Source organism: Rhinatrema bivittatum, chromosome 12 (assembly GCF_901001135.1).
Source record: "Rhinatrema bivittatum chromosome 12, aRhiBiv1.1, whole genome shotgun sequence".
In the NCBI taxonomy this organism is placed as follows: Eukaryota; Metazoa; Chordata; class Amphibia; order Gymnophiona; family Rhinatrematidae; genus Rhinatrema; species Rhinatrema bivittatum.
The window spans coordinates 61826008-61844628 of record NC_042626.1 but is presented as its reverse complement, the minus strand read 5'-3'; the positions used below and the strand labels follow the sequence as shown (position 1 = coordinate 61844628).

The following is an 18621-nucleotide window of genomic DNA, read 5'->3' as shown; positions in this document are numbered from 1 at the left end:
CTCGAGTTTCCAAAACAGCTCAACATGAGTTAAAATATCACTTTTTAGATGATTTCATGGCACTTAAGCACCATAGTAAAAAGAAAGAGTTCCGTTTTGAAAGGGTCTAACCAGATAAGTGAAGAGCTGCCTGGCTAGATCAATGGGGGGTGAAAATCACACCTCTCAGAGTAGGTAAATATACTCACTTAGTTTTACTAGGTGAGTATATTTACCCATGAAAAACATAAGTGACATTCCAGGAGCAGAGATGAGTGGAGGGAGGGAAAATCTGGACTTGCATTTGACTTTCAAATATATGCATGCCTTTTCATGCTTATATGTGCCCTGCACATATGTGTATATGTGTGTGTATATGTATGTGTATGCATGTGTGTGTATGATGTGTATGTACATGTGTGTACATGTATGTATATGTGTGTACATGTGTGTATATATCTGTGTATATGTGCATGATGTGTGTTTATGTGTGTGTATATATATATATATGAGTGTGTGCGCCATAGGCATCGGTCCTTGGACAGGTTTTTTTCAACCTTTTTGTAAGTAAATTTGAGGAAGGACTATCCAGAAAGGTTTGTCTTTGCAGATGATACCAAACTTTGCACAAGGTAGACACCTTGGGGCAGATTTTTAAAAAGTACGCCCACGCGTACTTTTGATCGCGCGACTGGCGCAAACAAGAGTATGCCGGATTTTAAAATCCGGGGTCGGCGCGTGCAACGCTGCGCAAAATCGGCAGCCTGCGCGCGCCGAGCCGCACAGCCTGCCTCCGTTCCCTCCGAGGCCGCTCCGAAATCGGAGCGGCCTCGGGGGGGAACTTTCCTTTCACCCCCCCACACCTTCCCCTCCCTTCCCCTACCTAACCCACCCCCCCAGCCCTATATAAACCCCCCCACCTGTTTGAAAAGTTATGCCTGCCCGAGGCAAGCGTAACTCGCACGCGCCGGTGGGCTGCTGGTGCGCCATCACCCGACCCGGGGGCTGGTCCGGAGGTCTCAGCCACGCCCCCAGAATGCCCCCGGGCCGGCACCATGCCCCCCAACACGCCCCCCGGAACGCCCCCGAACGTCGCACCACCCCTAACATGCCCCCTGACACGCCCCCCCTAGCAAAACCCCGGGACTTACGCACGTCCCGGGGCTTGCGCGCCGCCGAGCCTATTCAACATAGGCTCGGCGCACGCAGGGGGAGCTTGGGGCAGGTTTTCGGGGAGTACGCGCGTACCCCTTTGAAAATCTGCCCCATAGGATGGTGAAGAAAACATGAGGGGAGATCTAGCAAAGTCTGAGGAATGGTCTAGAGTCTGGCAGCTAAGATTTAAAGCTACAAGTACAGGCATCTGGACTGCATAAACATGAGGGAGTGGTACAGTTTAGAGGGTGAAATTCTATGCACAAAACAAGAGCGGAATCTGGGGATGATCATATCTGATGATATTAAAGTGGCCAAACAGGTGGATAAGATGACAGCAAAACCCAGAAAGATGCTTTGGTGCACAGGGTGTAGGGCTTTGCCTTTATCTGAAATAACATAGACAGTATCATCGACATTGCCTATATTGTTTCATGCTGGTTTTTTTTATATGAAATGACAAAAAAAAAAAATACAATTTTTCTTTCTTTTTTTTATCAAATTAGTCCGCTTTCGATATAGATACTTAAATTTTAAAATAATGAACTATATTAATTAAATAAAACAGAAATAAATAAAAAACAAAATGGGAGACTTAAGTGGGGGGACTTAGGTGGGTTAGATAGGGGAAGGGAGGGAAAGGTGGGGGGGAGCAGAAAAAAAGTTCCCTCCGAGGCCGCTCCAATTTCGGAGCGGCCTCGGAGGGAATGGGGAAAGCCATCAGGGCTCCTCTAGGGCTCAGCGCACGGTGTGTGCGCGCTACCCGGCACGCACACATGTACGCCCGGTTTTATAACGTGCGCGTGCGCACGTTATAAAATCGGGGATCGGCACGCGCGCAAGGGGGTGCACAAATGTGCACTTTGGGGTAGATTTTAAAAGAAGCGCGATCAGCCTACTTTTGCTTGCGCATCAGACTCAAGCAAAAGTACGCTGGATTTTAGTAGATACGCGCGGAGCCGCGCGTATCCACTAAAATCCTGGATCGGCGCACGCAAGGCTATCGATTTTGTATAGCCTGCGCGCGCCGAGCCGCGCTGCCTCCCCCCGTTCCCTCCAAGGCCGCTCCGAAATCGGAGCGGCCTCGGAGGGAACTTTCCTTTGCCCTCCCCTCACCTTACCCTCCCTTCCCCTACCTAACCCACCCACCCGGCCCTGTCTACACCCCCCCCTTACCTTTGTCGGGGGATTTACGCCTCCCGGAGGGAGACGTAAATCCCCGTGCGCCAGCGGGCCTGCTGTGCGCCGGGCCGCGACCTGGGGGCGGGTACGGAGGGCGCGGCCACGCCCCCGGGCCGTAGCCACGCCCCCCGTACCCGCCCCCAAAACGCTGCCGACACGCCCCCGGAACGCCGCGACGACTGGGCCCGCCCCCCGACACGCCCCCCTCCGAGAACCCCGGGACTTACGCGAGTCCCGGGGCTCTGCGCGCGCCGGGAGGCCTATGTAAAATAGGCTTCCCGGCGCTCAGGGCCCTGCTCGCGTAAATCCGCCCGGTTTTGGGCGGATTTACGCAAGCAGGGCTCTGAAAATCCGCCCCTTTGTGTGCGCCGAGCCGTGCTGCCTTCCTCCGTTCCCTAACCCCCCACCCCACCTTCCCTTCCCCTACCCCCTCGCCCTTTCCCCCTACCTTTTTCTTTTTTTTTTTTACTTTTGTTTGAAAACCTACTTCAGCCCTGTACTGTAGCAATTTTCAAAAACCTCTGAAAATTACTACAATATATGCTATTGAATTGTCCATATGTTTCACCTGGGTTAAGTGCACTTTCAGGTGAATTTTAGAGAAGATACACATAAATGTAACATGCTATCTAACAATTTTTAAAAGCCATTTACACATGTAAAGTGCACGTACATCAATAGATCCTATGGACAATTCAATGGCATATATTGTAGCAATTTTCAAAAGCCTACTTACATGGGTAAAGTGCATTTACACATGTAAAATCCAGTTTTACGCGTGTAAAAGCTTTTGAAAATCAGGCTCTTAATGTGGGTTAATGGGCTTTTGAAAATTGCTACGATAGTGTACTAAGTTCATCCTCCTTCCAAACATTCACATTTGGGATATTATTTGTTGGTGGTGAGTTGGTGGGAGAGGGGGAATCTGTACACATTTCAGCTAGGCACATAGAGGTCCATATTCAAAAGTAGTTGTCTGGCTTTTAATTACTTTGGGAGATGGACGGGAGGGATTGAGGGCTAAGTGCTGATATTTTTTTTTAATTATTTTAGGGAATGGGAGATTTTATTTAATTTTTTTTTTGCATTTTATCAACTATATTCAGAATACAGCCGGTTAGGTTGAAAGTTATCCAGATAAAGTTACTCAGATCATTTTAGTAAAGTATATTCAGCAGGAGATTTGAAGTACTGAATATTCGGCTAAAGTTATCTAGGTAGCTTTATTTGCTTACCTTGGCCACTCACCAGCCTACTAACTATGGCTATCAGAATTTCTCCTTCATCCCGGAAAGGTGATTAGTGCACATCTCTGATTGAGCCCCTTCAGTGGGAATTTGACGAGCTTTGAATACCCAACAACACCATTAACTGGAACCCATCCAGTGGAATTCTAAATGCATTTAGTGGCGTGGCTGGAACGGATTCACCCGGCAGCAAATTCCATAAATTAACCAGTGACAGTGTACAGAACCCTGGGCTCTGAATGACCTTAAAGTGCCTTCCTTCGGATCTTACTGGATAGGGGCTTCTAGGAGGAGGGTGAGGGGCCCTTGCTGATAGCAGCAGGGCACACTCCTGCCCATGAGCAGAAGATGGGTGAGGCTGGAATAAGAAGCTCATTGTGCAGGGTCCTGTGACTTGGGCCTCTCAGCTAATCCCAAACCCTTCTGTCCAGCACTCCTAATGCACAATGATAAGTCACAGCAGCAACAGTGCACAGGGGGCCTTTGTTAGCTCTGATGTCAAAGAAACAAACGCAGGATGGAGCCGGAAATTACCCTGAAGAAGTTTTAGGGCTTTGCAATGGGCAAATAAAGGCAGACCCACCACTAGCCATTCTCTTTACGGGATGGACACAGACCCTTCCCCACCCATGCCGGTCTTGTGTGCACCGGGAAATGCAGTTTTTCTATGTCCATTTTCCTGCCTATGCTGGCTGCAGCTGTTTTATTTCTGTACAGACTGTGCTCGTGTGATCCTTCCTGATGTCACCAGCCCACTCCCTGGCATTTCATTTAGTTACACACAGGCCGAGCTTTGTCTGGTGATGTAACTCCATGCCCATTCCTGGCCAGACCTCCTCCATTTCCATCACACAGAGCCGGATCCTTGCTGACAGGTAGTTTCCTTCCAGAATCCCTGGGTGACTGAGCCTCTATAACTCAGGAGTATTGCAGCGCGGAGCTGTCAGGTGCAGCAGAAAAATATGGCAAGAGCTCAGCAGGGTCCCTGGGTCTCTGGGTGCCATTAACCTCCCACCTCTGACAGCTCTGATCTCCCTCACATCTGTTGGATTATCAGACAAGGACTCAGGGGAAACCCTGCTGAGGTCTGAATCTGTGCTCAAGGCAAACCACAGCAATAGTGGGATGTGAGGCCTGAATTCAGTGCAAAGATGACCCTCACTGCCCTGCTGAGGGAATAAGGGGAGGTCAGGCTCCAACCAGCTGAATTTCAGGCATTTTGAGTTTGACCAAATTTTCCCCCTGATTGGTCAGGGAGTTATGTTTAAAGTTCTCCCAGGCAGCAAAACTAGAAAATTTGCTGAAATTGAGTGTGGCTTCAACGATTGGCAGAAATCCCCAACAGAGATTTACAAAAAAAAATAACTTTGGCAAATCCCTGCAATGTGCATATTTTTGCTGCAATCAGAGGAGGCCTTTTGGGGGAGTATTTTGGTCAAAAGAGGAAAATGTTCAGATTACATTTTCAAATCTATGAGGAGAACTTTCAAACAACTACGCGCAGCAGCATATACGTGCGCATATGGCCATGCCTAGATCTACGGTAGCATTTACATCTCACACGCAGCATGTACGCGTGTACTATAAAATGCCCTGGCACGTACACGCGTATGCATGCCTCTGCACAAATACACGCAATGCATTCAGCGCTTTCCTAACGTAAAGCCCAATTTACACACGCAAGTTGGAATATTTAAAAACATGCGCATGTGATTGAAATGAAGCAATTTACCAATTTCTCTACTCCGGGTCATCGAGACCTTCTTGGTTCTTCAGCCTGAACTCCCCCAGTTCACCCAGACCCCCCCCCCCCCCCCCCACCAATAATCACAATAAACAAGTCTGCTAGCAAGATAAATAGCAGGTGTAACATTACGCACGTAAGCTGCCAAATGTCCACATGTAAGAGTTTTTTTAAAATAGCAAGTTAAGTGCATAACTGTTGGCCCTGCCTTGGAACGCCCGTAGATCGTGGGGATGTGTGCATGAGACATAAAGAAAATAGCTATTATGTGAGTACAAGCTACTTACTCGCACGTAAGCTAATTATTACCCGCGTAACTCTGAAAATTCATCCCTATGTGTTTTATTTTCCTCTCAAACAGATGAATTTTCAAAGGAGTTACACGTGCAAATGCAACATACTATCATAGCAATTTTAAAAAGTCATTTACGTGCGGAAAGTGCACTTAACACATGATTATCCTAAGGACAATTCAGTGGCATATATTTATCAATTTTCAAAACCCACTTACACGGGTAACGTGCATTTATAAGTGTAAAACCCAATTTTAAGCATGTAAATGCTTTTTAAGATCAGGCCCATAATGTACCCACATAAAATGCAGGTACAAAGGCACGTACTTTCACTTCATAATTTGGAGCAAAGCTCACAGACATTTTGAATCCCACCCTCTCTCTCCACCCACAAATGAATTATTTTTTGGAAAACGCACACCACTAGTCTTCGGCCTAACATGACATGAGTTTGTATAATATGTGTGTGGCCATTTTTCAAGGGATGTCGTATACTGATGTATTTGGGGGGGGGGGGGGGAATGCTGTAAGCTGAGGTTCTGCTGCTTACAGATGCAAGCTGGTGTTTTGTAGAGGGAACATTGGAGTTGCTCTTTGCAGTGAGTGTTATGAGCTGTTTGGGGGTGAGTGGGTTGGGGAGGAAGATAGGATGTTGTGAATTAAGGGGAGTCTTGTGGAAAGAGTGCTGTGAGTGGAAATGTTGACAAGTGCAGGGGATGTTTTGAGCTGTGGTATTGTATAAATGGACATGTCTGTCTTCAGACCAGCTGCAGGGAGAAACAGCATATAGATAGGTACAATACGCCCAACAAGGAGATCTCAAGGAGTCAGGCTATCATTTTTCAGCTGTTTGAGGAGTTTCTGTAGTTGACTTGTTAGCCTTTATAACTTGGTCATCTCTGCTCCCAATAAATCACCTTATCATTACATTTTCACCGGATTATGCATGGTGTACTTTGTATTGTTAAACAACTGGCTTTTCCTTCTTCTGCTTATCTGAGCATATGGGTCTTGTTTAGCCTTGGTCTGAAGTCCCACATTTCTCTTACTGACAGTGAGCTGCAGGTCTCACGTAAATTAACCTTAGAAATTTAGAAGATTAGTGGAACAGGTGTAAAGCCAATTCTGAGGAAGGGAGAGATAAGCAGAAGAGCTTCAAAGGGGCTTGGGGGGGCTTAGTCAACAAAGATCTTGCAGAAAAGAGGATTAGAGTAAGTAAAAAAGCATCCTAAGGATAAAGCGCCCTGTCTACCATGACAGTAGGAGACCTGCTGGGAATGGTACAGTGGCTGAGAGGCAGTGGTCTTCAGAATAGCTTTGTGGAATCTGCAGTGTTGCCCTATCTGTGCTCATTTCTCTGAACAAGAGTGGAAATTAACATGGCTGGGGCTCAGCAGGCATCCCGCTTTACCAAGAGTCCAACCAAGCTTATTTTTCCTGCCATCAAGGACATCAAATGTATCATGGAGGATTTGGGAAGCAATGGAAGAGTAAACCAGAGCCATGTCCTTTCTCCACAACATGTGCATAATACAACACCGTCATGGCTTCGATAGGAAGGGATTCTCCATAAGAAAAGTAAGAAGAATATATGGGGTTCATAGGGAAGGTGGCAGAAGGAGAATGAAGCTTTGCCTGGAGGTGAGGAGGCAAAAATGGTGTTAGCAGGCACCATGACACAGAAGGATACAAAGCACATTCTAATTTCATTGTTCACTTGGAGACAAATGACTTAATCAGCAACAAGGGGGGGCCGATGCAATAATTGTGCGCAGAAAATGGGTGCTCAGGGTTCAGCACCCGTTTTCCTAACGCGCGCCCAGCCACCTCTTCTGGGCGCGCGACTCAATATTTAAATGAGGGGCCGCGCTAAAAAAAGGAGGCGCTAGGGATAATTGTGCACTCCTAGTGCATCCTTGGCATCAGGAGCACAGGACAGGTGGCTGCCAAGTGGGTTGGGAAAACGTCACTCAGTCTCCGAGCGCCCGCTACCGGCATAGACACACACAAGATACACAGCCTGGACCATGTATCTTGTGTGTGTATTGGATGTCCAGAATTTAAAAAAAAAAGAAAAAGAAAATTTTAAATAAATACTGCTTTATTTGGATGCTCCTACTTAGAATCACGATGATACTATGAGGAGGAATCACAGAAAACAGGATTTTTCTTTTTTTTCAATTCGCCCTTGAGTGTGGCATACCTTTACGCACAAACTTTCCTGCAATGCAAAGGTGCATTGGCTGCGTGGAAAATGTATTGGATCCAGGGGATTAGTTTATAGCCTCATTTGCATGAATTTACATGTGATGAGCACTATTAGCTACATGGTGATTTGGATGTATGTTTTGGACACGCTAATCCAGGTATTGGATTGGGGGTTATGGACATGTGTCCAATTGCGTGTTAAGCCATGTGCAGTGGATAATGCACGGTATTGCATTGGCCCCAGAGTTAGGACAGTTAGGACAATTTTGGGAGTTAGGGAAGGGTCTTAGGTAGCTGGCACAATTAATGACCTTATTCTGAGGCATTTCCTATCTAGAGCTTCCACACTAGAGCCCTAATGTACAAAAGGGATCGGTTCAGTTGCTGTGGAGAATGGAGCTCCATCTATAAGGATGCAGAGTTGTGCAGGAGATATGACTTGCATCTGTACAAGAGAGTAAAAAAAGTCCTTGAAAATTATTTCCATCTTGCAGCACTAACAGCAAATTTTAAAACGAGTACGCAAGTGCCCATACACAAGCGTATCGGCGTGCGAGCGGAGATGTGCTGCAGTTTTAAATCATATACGCTGTTATGCACGTTTGTTTTAAAATATAGCTCCCACGCGTAAGTCTGCTCAAGAAAATGTAATTTGTGTATCTTTCCTAGGACTTTGCTGGATTTTATTACATGCATATGTAGAATGATTTTAAAACAAGCTCATGTGAAGGACACCATATATTTCTTTATCTATAATATTTATATGCCACACTATCTACAAATCTAGGTAGCTTACAGGCAAACATTCATAAAATCATAGTATTAAAACAATAAAAATGCATAAAATCATTAAAACATACATGTTTGCCCGGTTAATATTGAGATTTTCATTCTGTTCTACATGCCCCCCAGTTGACCTAGACCCCTCACCTTGTTCTGTAAGCCCTAAAACTCAAGATCTATAGATGTATTCCTCATCTGGAGCAGCAGTAAAGTTACATGGATAACAAGCTGACATGCGCTGTGATCGTCCGTTTTAAAATACGGAGTTACGCGCATAACTGTTGGACCCGCCCTAGAACACCCATATTCTACCCATGCTCTGCCCTTTTCTACCCTCTTATTTTTGACATGCAAAGGGTATATACATGCATACTTCATGGCTTTTTAAAATACATGCTGCTTGCACACAATGCACATACACGCATATGTGGGCATTTTTGCACAAGCAATGCTGTTAAAATAGACCTATAAGAATTAAAACTGGCTGAGAAAGTGGCAACCAGAAGCAAGAAGAACCAAACTGCCCCACCATAAGTGAATGATATCAGTAGAGAAATCTATAAAAGTTGTAAACTCACAAGTATAACTAAAATGACAAGAGGATAAAAAAGGTATGTATGGGGATACAGAAAGAAGAAGTCAAGTAGGGAACCTTGGAAAGTACTATGAACAAATGCTTAAAATCTGGCTAATAAAATCCTTAGTGGTAGAATGTCTAATAGTAAAAGATGATCACAGAGGCATGTATGCCTTGGTGGTTTTGATACCTTTGTGCTGTGTGCGATTCCCCATACTGTACACTACAAGGAATTTTGCTATTCCTTACACTGTATGTCATGGGGGTTTTGATACCTTTATACTGTTTGCGATTCCAAGCATTTTGTCTTAGTGGTCAGTGCTCATCAGATTGCATTGGCTCTACTATCACCACAGTTATACAAGCAACAGATGGGATTGTAACTGATTTAATAAGCCATTCACAGTATCACTGTACTGGCCATACATGTACATGGCTCAATCTTTACATTTTGACAGAAGCATAGCTAGCTATATTCCTCTTACTGAGACATTCACCACTCTGGCTGTCTTCAAGATTCTTTTCAAATCCCCTTGCCTTACAGTATTTGCCGGCTTTTGGTTTTGCCCTGGCCATCCAATGCTTTGCAAACTTGCTGCACCACTCCTTGGACCCTTCATGCCACTTCAGGTACTGCTAAATCATCACAGTTTCACACAGGTATATGCTACTGGTAGGCTCAGTCTGGTAGCCATATCTCCAACTGGGAAATTTATCCTCTACTCTAGCTGTCTTGGAGTTTCTGTCCAAATCCCCGTCCCTTATGGTACTTGCTGACTCTTAATCTTTCCCTGGCCATCCATTTCTTTGCATGCCTGCTGCACCACTGCTTGGCTTTTGATACCATTCTTCCACTGCCTCAGCCTTCAAAGTATACCCAGGGCTGGATTTAAGATTTTGGTGCCTATAGGCAGAATAATGGGAGTGGGGAATTTCACCCCCAGAAATGAAAGAGCAATGGGGCAGTCTCAGTTTTTGGGTGCCTTCGGAATTTGGTGCCCTAAGAACTTGCCTATGTTGCCTATGCTAAAATCTGGCTCTGGGTACACCTTGCGAGTTTTATGGTTACTCTTCTTACTGTGTTGCTCTGCTCTTAATATTTCAATTTTTAATAATTGCCAGCATAAGTGCTGCCACTGCTGCTCCAAGCCAGTTTTGATAGCTTAGGTTGTTTCCTCCACTACTTCTGATGACTACGAGATTCCTTTCATATTCCTTTACTCTATGGTATTTATTGACTCTTGCTCTTGCCTGGACCATCCAATGCCTTATGTAGGCTTTATCCACCCATTTATCGTTAATAATTATATGCTTTCTTGGACATTTTCTTCAAACTCCATTCCACTATGGTTCTTGCAATTATTGGTCTCATATAGTATGTAAACTTTGATGGATTATAAAGTCAAAGGCTGCAGAAATGCAGCACCCAGAACCACCAGAACCTTGCTTCTGCATGATTACTGCTTCTGAGATAATGAAGGCTATACTGTCTTCAGCTCGTGATGTATTAGCTTGAGTACCTAGACAGTCAGTTTTTCCCAGCTCAGAGAAAACTCAGTCTTGAATACTACACAACATTTATTTGCATGATGAAAAGTTCAACACTCATGGAATCTGAAGGCATCACAAGTAGACGCACAGAAAGGAGACTGTCACAGTTGTGAATTGTTCTGTCTTGAAACTCAGTCGTCTGAAGGAGGCAACTGGAGCTGAGATAGAAGCTGTAGAATGTGAATGGTAAAAAGCAATGCTGCTGCATATCTTGAAACAGGAGTAGGAGATGCACCTTGTCTGCAGAGAGCCTAACTGAAGAAAATCAAAGAAGGCAAACTGTCCCAGGCATTAATAGCAGCAAGGGACCAATGAGAACAGGCAAGAGAAAGCAGACAGAGAAACAAAGCAAAACAGGAAAGATCTGGTAAGGAGCTTAGAATCATTCAAAAGACAACTGTTACATTCACTGGTCACGCATTACCCTGCGAGCGGTTACTCTCACCCCAATGCTGCCAACTTGATGTCATTAGGAGTGAGGAAAGTCTCACAAAGATGAGATTTCGACAATGTTCTTTCCTCACTCCAAATGACTTTGTCTTCACCGAGGTGTACTTCTCACTCTGCACATAAAACTGGCCCCTAAACCCTAAACCACCACCAACACCTCACCTCGAGCTATTAGCTGGCCCTCCTATAATGTAAATAGTTGACTACTATGACAGCCTTATAAATAGTCTCTCTCTCTCAGTCTCCCCTAATAGTAATAGCCACCATGCGTTATTATAGCATTTTGATGAATCTAGGGGAAAGTGACCAAATTTTCATTTAGCCGGTTAACTGCTCAGTTGGTTGGCTAAATGCTTTTGAAAATGGACCTCTTTAAAATTACCATCTTTAAAGCCAACACAAAATGTATTCCATGTATTAAGAAAGGTCAAAGGAAAACCAAATGATTGCCAGTTTGATTTAATAGTGAGGTGAAAGAAGCAATTAAAGCCAAAAGGGCATCATTCAAAATATGGAAAGCAGACCCAAATGAGGAAAACAGGGAAGAGCATAAAGCACTGGCAAGTTAGATATAAATAATTAAGCAGGCTAAGACAGAATTTCAACATAAGCTTTCCATAGAGGTAAAAACAAGTTCCAGAATAAAAACTTTTTCAAGTACATTCCAAGCAAAAAGGCTGTTAGATGACCAAGGGGTAAAAAAATGATTGTCAGGGAGGACAAGGAAATAGCAGAAAAATTAAATGAATGATTTGCCTCTCTCTTTACTGAGGATGGTGGGCTCACACTCCCACCAGAAACATGTTTTGATGGTCATTACTCTGAGCCACTAGATGGAGTCACTCTGAAACTGGAGGAGGTGATAACTTAGATTGACAGACTAAAGAATAACAAATCACCGAGACTGGATGCTACTCGGCCAGAGTTCTGAAGGAACTCAAACATGAAATTGCAGTCCTGTTTCAGGTGATTTTCAACTTATCATTTCAAACAGCCACAGTACCAGAAGATTGGAAGGTGGCCAAGATAAGCAACATATAAGTCAATGAATAAATAAATAAATGTGACGGCAGTTTTTAAAAAGAGGACTCCGGAAGTGATCCAGGAAGCTACAGAACCTTCTGGCTTATGCCTTTGTTCTAAATACATAATTTTTGACTCCAGCAACTCTTACTTAGCTCTTCTCCGCCTACTCTAATGGCTAGCATAAGATATCCTATGCCCTCAGAGCATCGCCTTCAGAGCCACCCATCTCAATGTTGGGTTATAGCCTGCCCTGTAGCAGGATTATAGGCATCAATGTCTGTTATTACTCTGCTATTTTTTCTTTAAATTGTTTTTGCCCTAGCAGGAATTCATTCAGTCTTCAAGGCCTATTCGATCTTTGTCCTCCATGAGAATCAAACATCAAGGAGATAGTAGGATGCTCTGAGATAATACATGTCAATATATCTGATTCCTCCACAGCCGCTGCCATCGCTGAATTATATTTAAAAAAATATCTATTCAGCTGTATGACTGGTATCTGGGAGAGAAATATATATAGTTTTTACATGTTAACTTTTTTTCCCTCCACACATCTGTTCGGTTGTACCTTTGAATCAGATGCTTAAGACACCCCCCATGTCAATCTGCTGTCCTGGTCTCCCCGAACTGGCCAAACTAGGATCCAAACATTAGTTCCACTCTCCACCCATACATAGATCTTTGGTATCATATGTTGCCAAAGTCCCACTCAATTTCAAATAAAAGTCTGATTGTCCCACATTTGGCCCATAAAGGTTGACCAATGTGATTGTCTTACCATACAAATTACCTTCTAAAATAATGTAACACCCACTGGATCACAACATACTTTGAGAGCCTGGAAAGGAAGATTTTTGGTGTATAAGGATTCATACCCCCGATATTTTGAGGAAAAGGATGCTGTGTACACTTGGCCCAACCAGGATCTCTTTAGCTTTTTGTGCTCTGTAGCAACCAAATGTGTTTCTTGAAGGAATGCCACCTGGGTGCCTTTATTTCTAAGGAATTGTAAGATTCTGGATTGCTTGATTGGTGTGACAATCCCTCTAACATTTGTTCTGATTTCCTAATAGGGGGTATATTACTGTTTTAGGCCTGGTGTAATATTTGCAGTGTTAGCTTTCATAGGTAGAGTTGTTGCTGTTTGATTGCTGGCAGTTAGTGTTGCAATGAAATAGAAAGTTTATTGCATTGTAATTCTGTTTTCTCATGGCTCTGTGTCACGCCCATGCCCAAGACGCATTACAGGAGATCTAATACCATATGGGTTCCAAGTGTCTCTTGCTTTTTTGCAGGGTTTTCTGGTTGGCATCTCAACAGTGCATGTAAATATAATATACATATTGTAAGTGATATTTTTACCTCAGAAGACTGCTTTGAATGTCCTTTTTCATGTAAAATCTGTTATAAATGCATACATTTTAATTGTGTGTGAGGAGAGTGTGATGGGGTGGGGGGAGTGCAAGGCTGTTATGTTTTCCTAGGGCACCTAATACTCTTGCACCAGCCATGGGCATTGATGCACAAACATTTAACAAAGTCTCCCAACTCCTGGTGTCATGTGCTGTGTAATGGGTGAGGGCGCAGTTTTTAACTTGGCCATAGGCTTCAGGTCTGCACTGGTCCTAGGGAAGAGTGGAAGGTATGATTGGTTGGAAGATGACCATGAAAGATGAGAGGGGGGAAAGGGAAGGAGAATTTGGGAGTGATGGGGTTTCAAAAGAACAAGAAGGGATGCAGCTGTTGAGGGAAAAGACAAGGGGGACAGCAACTGGAAATGCTAAAAAAAAGCAACTCAATGAAGGAGAGATGGAGGACTGAGAAGAGGCAATAGAGGAGAGAGTTGGCAAAGTGTAGGGTTGGGCACAGAGAACTAGAAGGAGAGAAGGGGGTTGAAATCTAGATGAGTGGATAGAGAGAGATAAAGAGAATGAAGAAAAAGGAGAAGAAAAGGGGTATGATCAACATTAGAGAGAGGTGTACGGGAGGAACTGAAGAAGATAGGAGGAGAGAGATGAAACGGGAAATGAACAGGAGGTAAGAGATCAAGAAGAGGAAAGCAGTATAAAGAGATAAGGAGCAAAGTGATTAGAAAAATAAAATGTCCAGACGGCAGGGGTAGAAAAAAGCATTTTAAATTCTATTTAGTGTTTCTGTTTCTTTAGCGTTGCATGCCATTCAGAGTCTTGCTTTTGGAGGTTTCCAGTTCAGTTGTCAAATGAAGGCTTATGTTGCTAGGATCCCTGTACTGGTTCTAGTTGAGCTGGAAGCCCAAAGAAGCAGGAGGTAACTGCTGGAATAAAATAAACATGAAAATTAAAGCCCTCTCCTTTTAACATAGTCTCCCAGCTTGTGATGTTGTATGTTGTGTTCAGGGGGAGGCGCACATTTTTACTTGGCCATAGATGCCAAATGGCCTGGCTACAGCTCTGTATAGATCCATCTTGAGTATTGTGTGCAGTTCTGGTCATCCCCATCTCACAAAATACATAGCAGACATAGAAAAGGTGCAGAGGATGACAAAAATGATAAAGGGAATGGAAAAGCTTCCTTATGGAGAAAAGCTAAATAGATTAGGGCTCTTTAGCTTGGAAAAAAGATGACTGAGAGAAGATATGATTAAAATTTCTAAAATCATGAGTGGGGTGGAACAGGTAAATAGAGTGTGGTTATTTACCCTTTCAAATAACACTAGGACTATGGGACACTCCATCAGATTTAAAACAAATAATGGGAAGTATTTTTTACAGTGCAAAATTAAGTTATAGAATCTGTTGCCAGAGGTCATGATCAAGTGGTGTTCAAAAGAGGATTGGTTAAGTTCTTGAAGGAAAAGTCCATAAACCATTATTATCCAGGTAGACTTGGGAAAACCAATGCTTATCCTTGGGAGTGATACAAGAAATAGATCCAATCATGGTGATCTGCCAAGTACTTCTGACCTGCACTGGCAGCTATCGGAGACAGAATGCTGGGTTCAGTGGATCTTGATCTGACCCAGCATGGCACTTCTTATGTTCTCATGTTGTTATGTAGCTAGCTGAGGTGGGGATAGGCATGGGTTGGGGAGAAGCAAGAAGAGTCTGTGGTTGGAGGTGATGGGGATGGGATTGGGATTGGGGTTGGGATAGAAGTATGTCTGCATTTAGGGGTTTAGGGATACAAGTGAAACTAGGGAGCAGTTAGGCCTAGATTTTTGCACAGGCCTATTAGACCTGAGTCTAGAGTGGCAAAATTCTATCATCTACCTTGTTAGACTCTGCATTCCCATTAAGAGAAGCAGAGTTTCATAGCTCCGACAGTTCACATAAGGCTGGGGGAGTTCTTGGTGGTAGGAGAAATCTGTCTGAGCTCCAATTCTTCAGAGCCAGGTCACTGAAATGCCCCCATAGGTTTTTGCTCTTATTTATTTTTTTATTTTATTTATTTAATAACTTTTATATACCTTCGTTCGGGAACCATCACAACGGTTTATAGAGTTTGACTATAAATAGTAAAGATAACAGAGTATAATAATAACAAATTAAACAGAGAATAAAAAATACATGATTAATAGAATAAAATAAAAGATAATAAGTTCAAGGAAAATAGAAAAGTGGGGGGGAAGAAAGAGAAGCAGTGCCAACAATACCTAAGGAAGTCTAAATCCAAACTCCATAACTGAGAGCAGAGAGATGTCTGTAGTTTAGGGGTGAGAGGAAGAGTGCCTATATTTTCAGTTAGGTGAGGTAGGGATGGTATTTGGTGGGGGTGTAGTGATTATATTTGTGGTTAGATGAAGTAGGAATCGACTTTGGGTGAGGGAACAGTGACTGGAGGGTCTGGGATGAGATTGGGGAGGAGGAAGAGCAGTGAGGCGTGTCCACAGTTGTGGGCATGGGCATGCAAATGGATTTTAGGAGCAGGGACTATATCTGTGGCAAGGGTGGCGGTATTGGGATGGTGTTGGAATAAATGATATGTGTCTGCAGTTGGGAGTTGAGGGTAATAGGGCTGGTGTGGAGGAATAGTGAGGTGTGTCCATTGTTGGTGGCATAAACATGCGGGTGGGGTCAGGAAGCAGTGAATGTGCCCGTGGCAGCAAGGATTTCTCTTGCTAGACAGGTTTGGGAGGGGCTTTACCACTGCCGAAAGGCAGATTCTGTATTACTGCAACCTGGAAACGAGGTTAATTGGGCCCCTGGATGAGAGCTACACATTGTGGCAGAACAGATTCTATCACACTGACTCCTCTCCCTGAGACGTGCCTTACTGCCTTATAACCTGACAGAAAATGTGCCAGGGTTGCATTAAATTCCAGTTTTCCTACTGTAGGAGCTGAAGTCCTTGTAAGACTGATGTTGGAAGAGGAGGGTATTCGTACAGCTGGACACTACTTACAGGACATTATACCTCTACCCCGCATCTCTAATAGGACCTTCTCTCAAAAACATCCACAGTGCGACAGGATATTTTAATATTATTATACATCACTTTGCTTAACTAGTGCAAGAAACAGTGATTAACCAAGCAAATTAACTAAACTTAATATATTTTTCTTCTTCTTCACCTACGGAAAATATGTCCTTATAGAATGTCCAGTTTGTCCATCACTAACCCAGAATCACTCACAGGATGGCAGCTACCACACTGCTGGCATTTTTCTCTCTTTTCCTTGATAATCTGGGATTCAGTGTATGGGAGGAAGGCCATGTTGTGAATCGAGACATTACGTGTGGAAGGCACTGTGCTGAGAGTGGAGTTTGACTGAGACAGTGCAGGAGTCCTATGGCCACATAGTGAGTGTGAGGAGAGAAAATAAAGAAGAGGCATCCCCCCTGCAATACTCACAGATGGCAGGAGGGGAAACAAGAGGGGATCCCTGCCTGCACCAGCACTGACGGCCAGGGGGGGGGATCCCTGCAAGCACCAGCACTGACAGCCAGGGGGGGGGAGCCCTGCCTGCACCAACACTGACAGCCAGGGGGGGGGGGATCCCTGTCTGCACCAGGACTGACAGCCAGGGGGGGGATCCCTGCAAGCACCAGCACTGACAGCCAGGGGGGGGGATCCCTGCCTGCACCAACACTGACAGCCAGGGGGGGGGATCCCTGTCTGCACCAGCACTGACGGCCAGGGGGGGGGATCCCTGCAAGCACCAGCACTGACGGCCAGGGGAGGGGATCCCTGTCTGCACCAGCACTGACGGCCAGGGGAGGGGATCCCTGCAAGCACCAGGACTGACGGCCAGGGGAGGGGATCCCTGTCTGCACCAGCACTGACGGCCAGGGGGGGGGGATCCCTACCTGCACCAGCACTGACAGCCAGGGGGGGGGGGGGATCCCTGCCTGCACCAGCACTGACAGCCAGGGGGGGGGGATCCCTGCCTTGCACCAGCACTGACAGCCAGGGGGGGGGGATCCCTGCCTGCACCAGCACTGACAGCCAGGGGGGGGGGATCCCTGCCTGCACCAACACTGACAGCCAGGGGGGGGGGATCCCTGCCTGCACCAGCACTGACAGCCAGGGGGGGGGGATCCCTGTCTGCACCAGGACTGACAGCCAGGGGGGGGGATCCCTGCCTGCACCAGCACTGACAGCCAGGGGGGGGGGGGGATCCCTACCTGCACCAGCACTGACAGCCAGGGGGGGGGGGATCCCTGTCTGCACCAGGACTGACAGCCAGGGGGGGGGATCCCTGTCTGCACCAGCACTGACGGCCAGGGGGGGGGATCCCTGCCTGCACCAGGACTGACAGACAGGGGGGGGGATCCCTGCCTGCACCAGCACTGACGGCCAGGGGGGGGGGATCCCTGTCTGCACCAGCACTGACGGCCAGGGGGGGGGATCCCTGCCTGCACCAGGACTGACAGCCAGGGGGGGGGATCCCTGTCTGCACCAGGACTGACAGCCAGGGGGGGGGATCCCTGTCTGCACCAGGACTGACAGCCAGGGGGGGGGATCCCTGCAAGCACCAGGACTGACGGCCAGGGGGGGGGATCCCTGTCTGCACCAGGACTGACGGCCAGGGGGGGGGATCCCTGCCTGCACCAGGACTGACAGCCAGGGGGGGGATCCCTGTCTGCACCAGGACTGACAGCCAGGGGGGGGGGATCCCTGCCTGCACCAGGACTGACAGCCAGGGGGGGATCCCTGTCTGCACCAGGACTGACAGCCAGGGGGGGGGGATCCCTGTCTGCACCAGGACTGACGGCCAGGGGGGGGGGATCCCTGCCTGCACCAACACTGACAGCCAGGGGGGGGGATCCCTGCCTACAGCAGCACTGACAGCCAGAGAGGAGGCAGAGGAGGGGGAATCCCTCTATACCTAAGCACTGACAGCCAGGGGGGGGGATCCCTGTCTGCACCAGGACTGACGGCCAGGGGGGGGGATCCCTGCCTGCACCAGCACTGACGGCCAGGGGGGGGGATCCCTACCTGCACCAG

General features: G+C 46.1%; 1 protein-coding gene across 1 annotated transcript in view; it reads left to right on the top strand.

The window, feature by feature from the left end:
- NGFR (nerve growth factor receptor) overlaps nucleotides 1–18621 on the top strand; it is a 73907-nt gene that overhangs the window by 36801 nt on the left and 18485 nt on the right. The gene's annotated exons all lie outside the window — the stretch shown is intronic.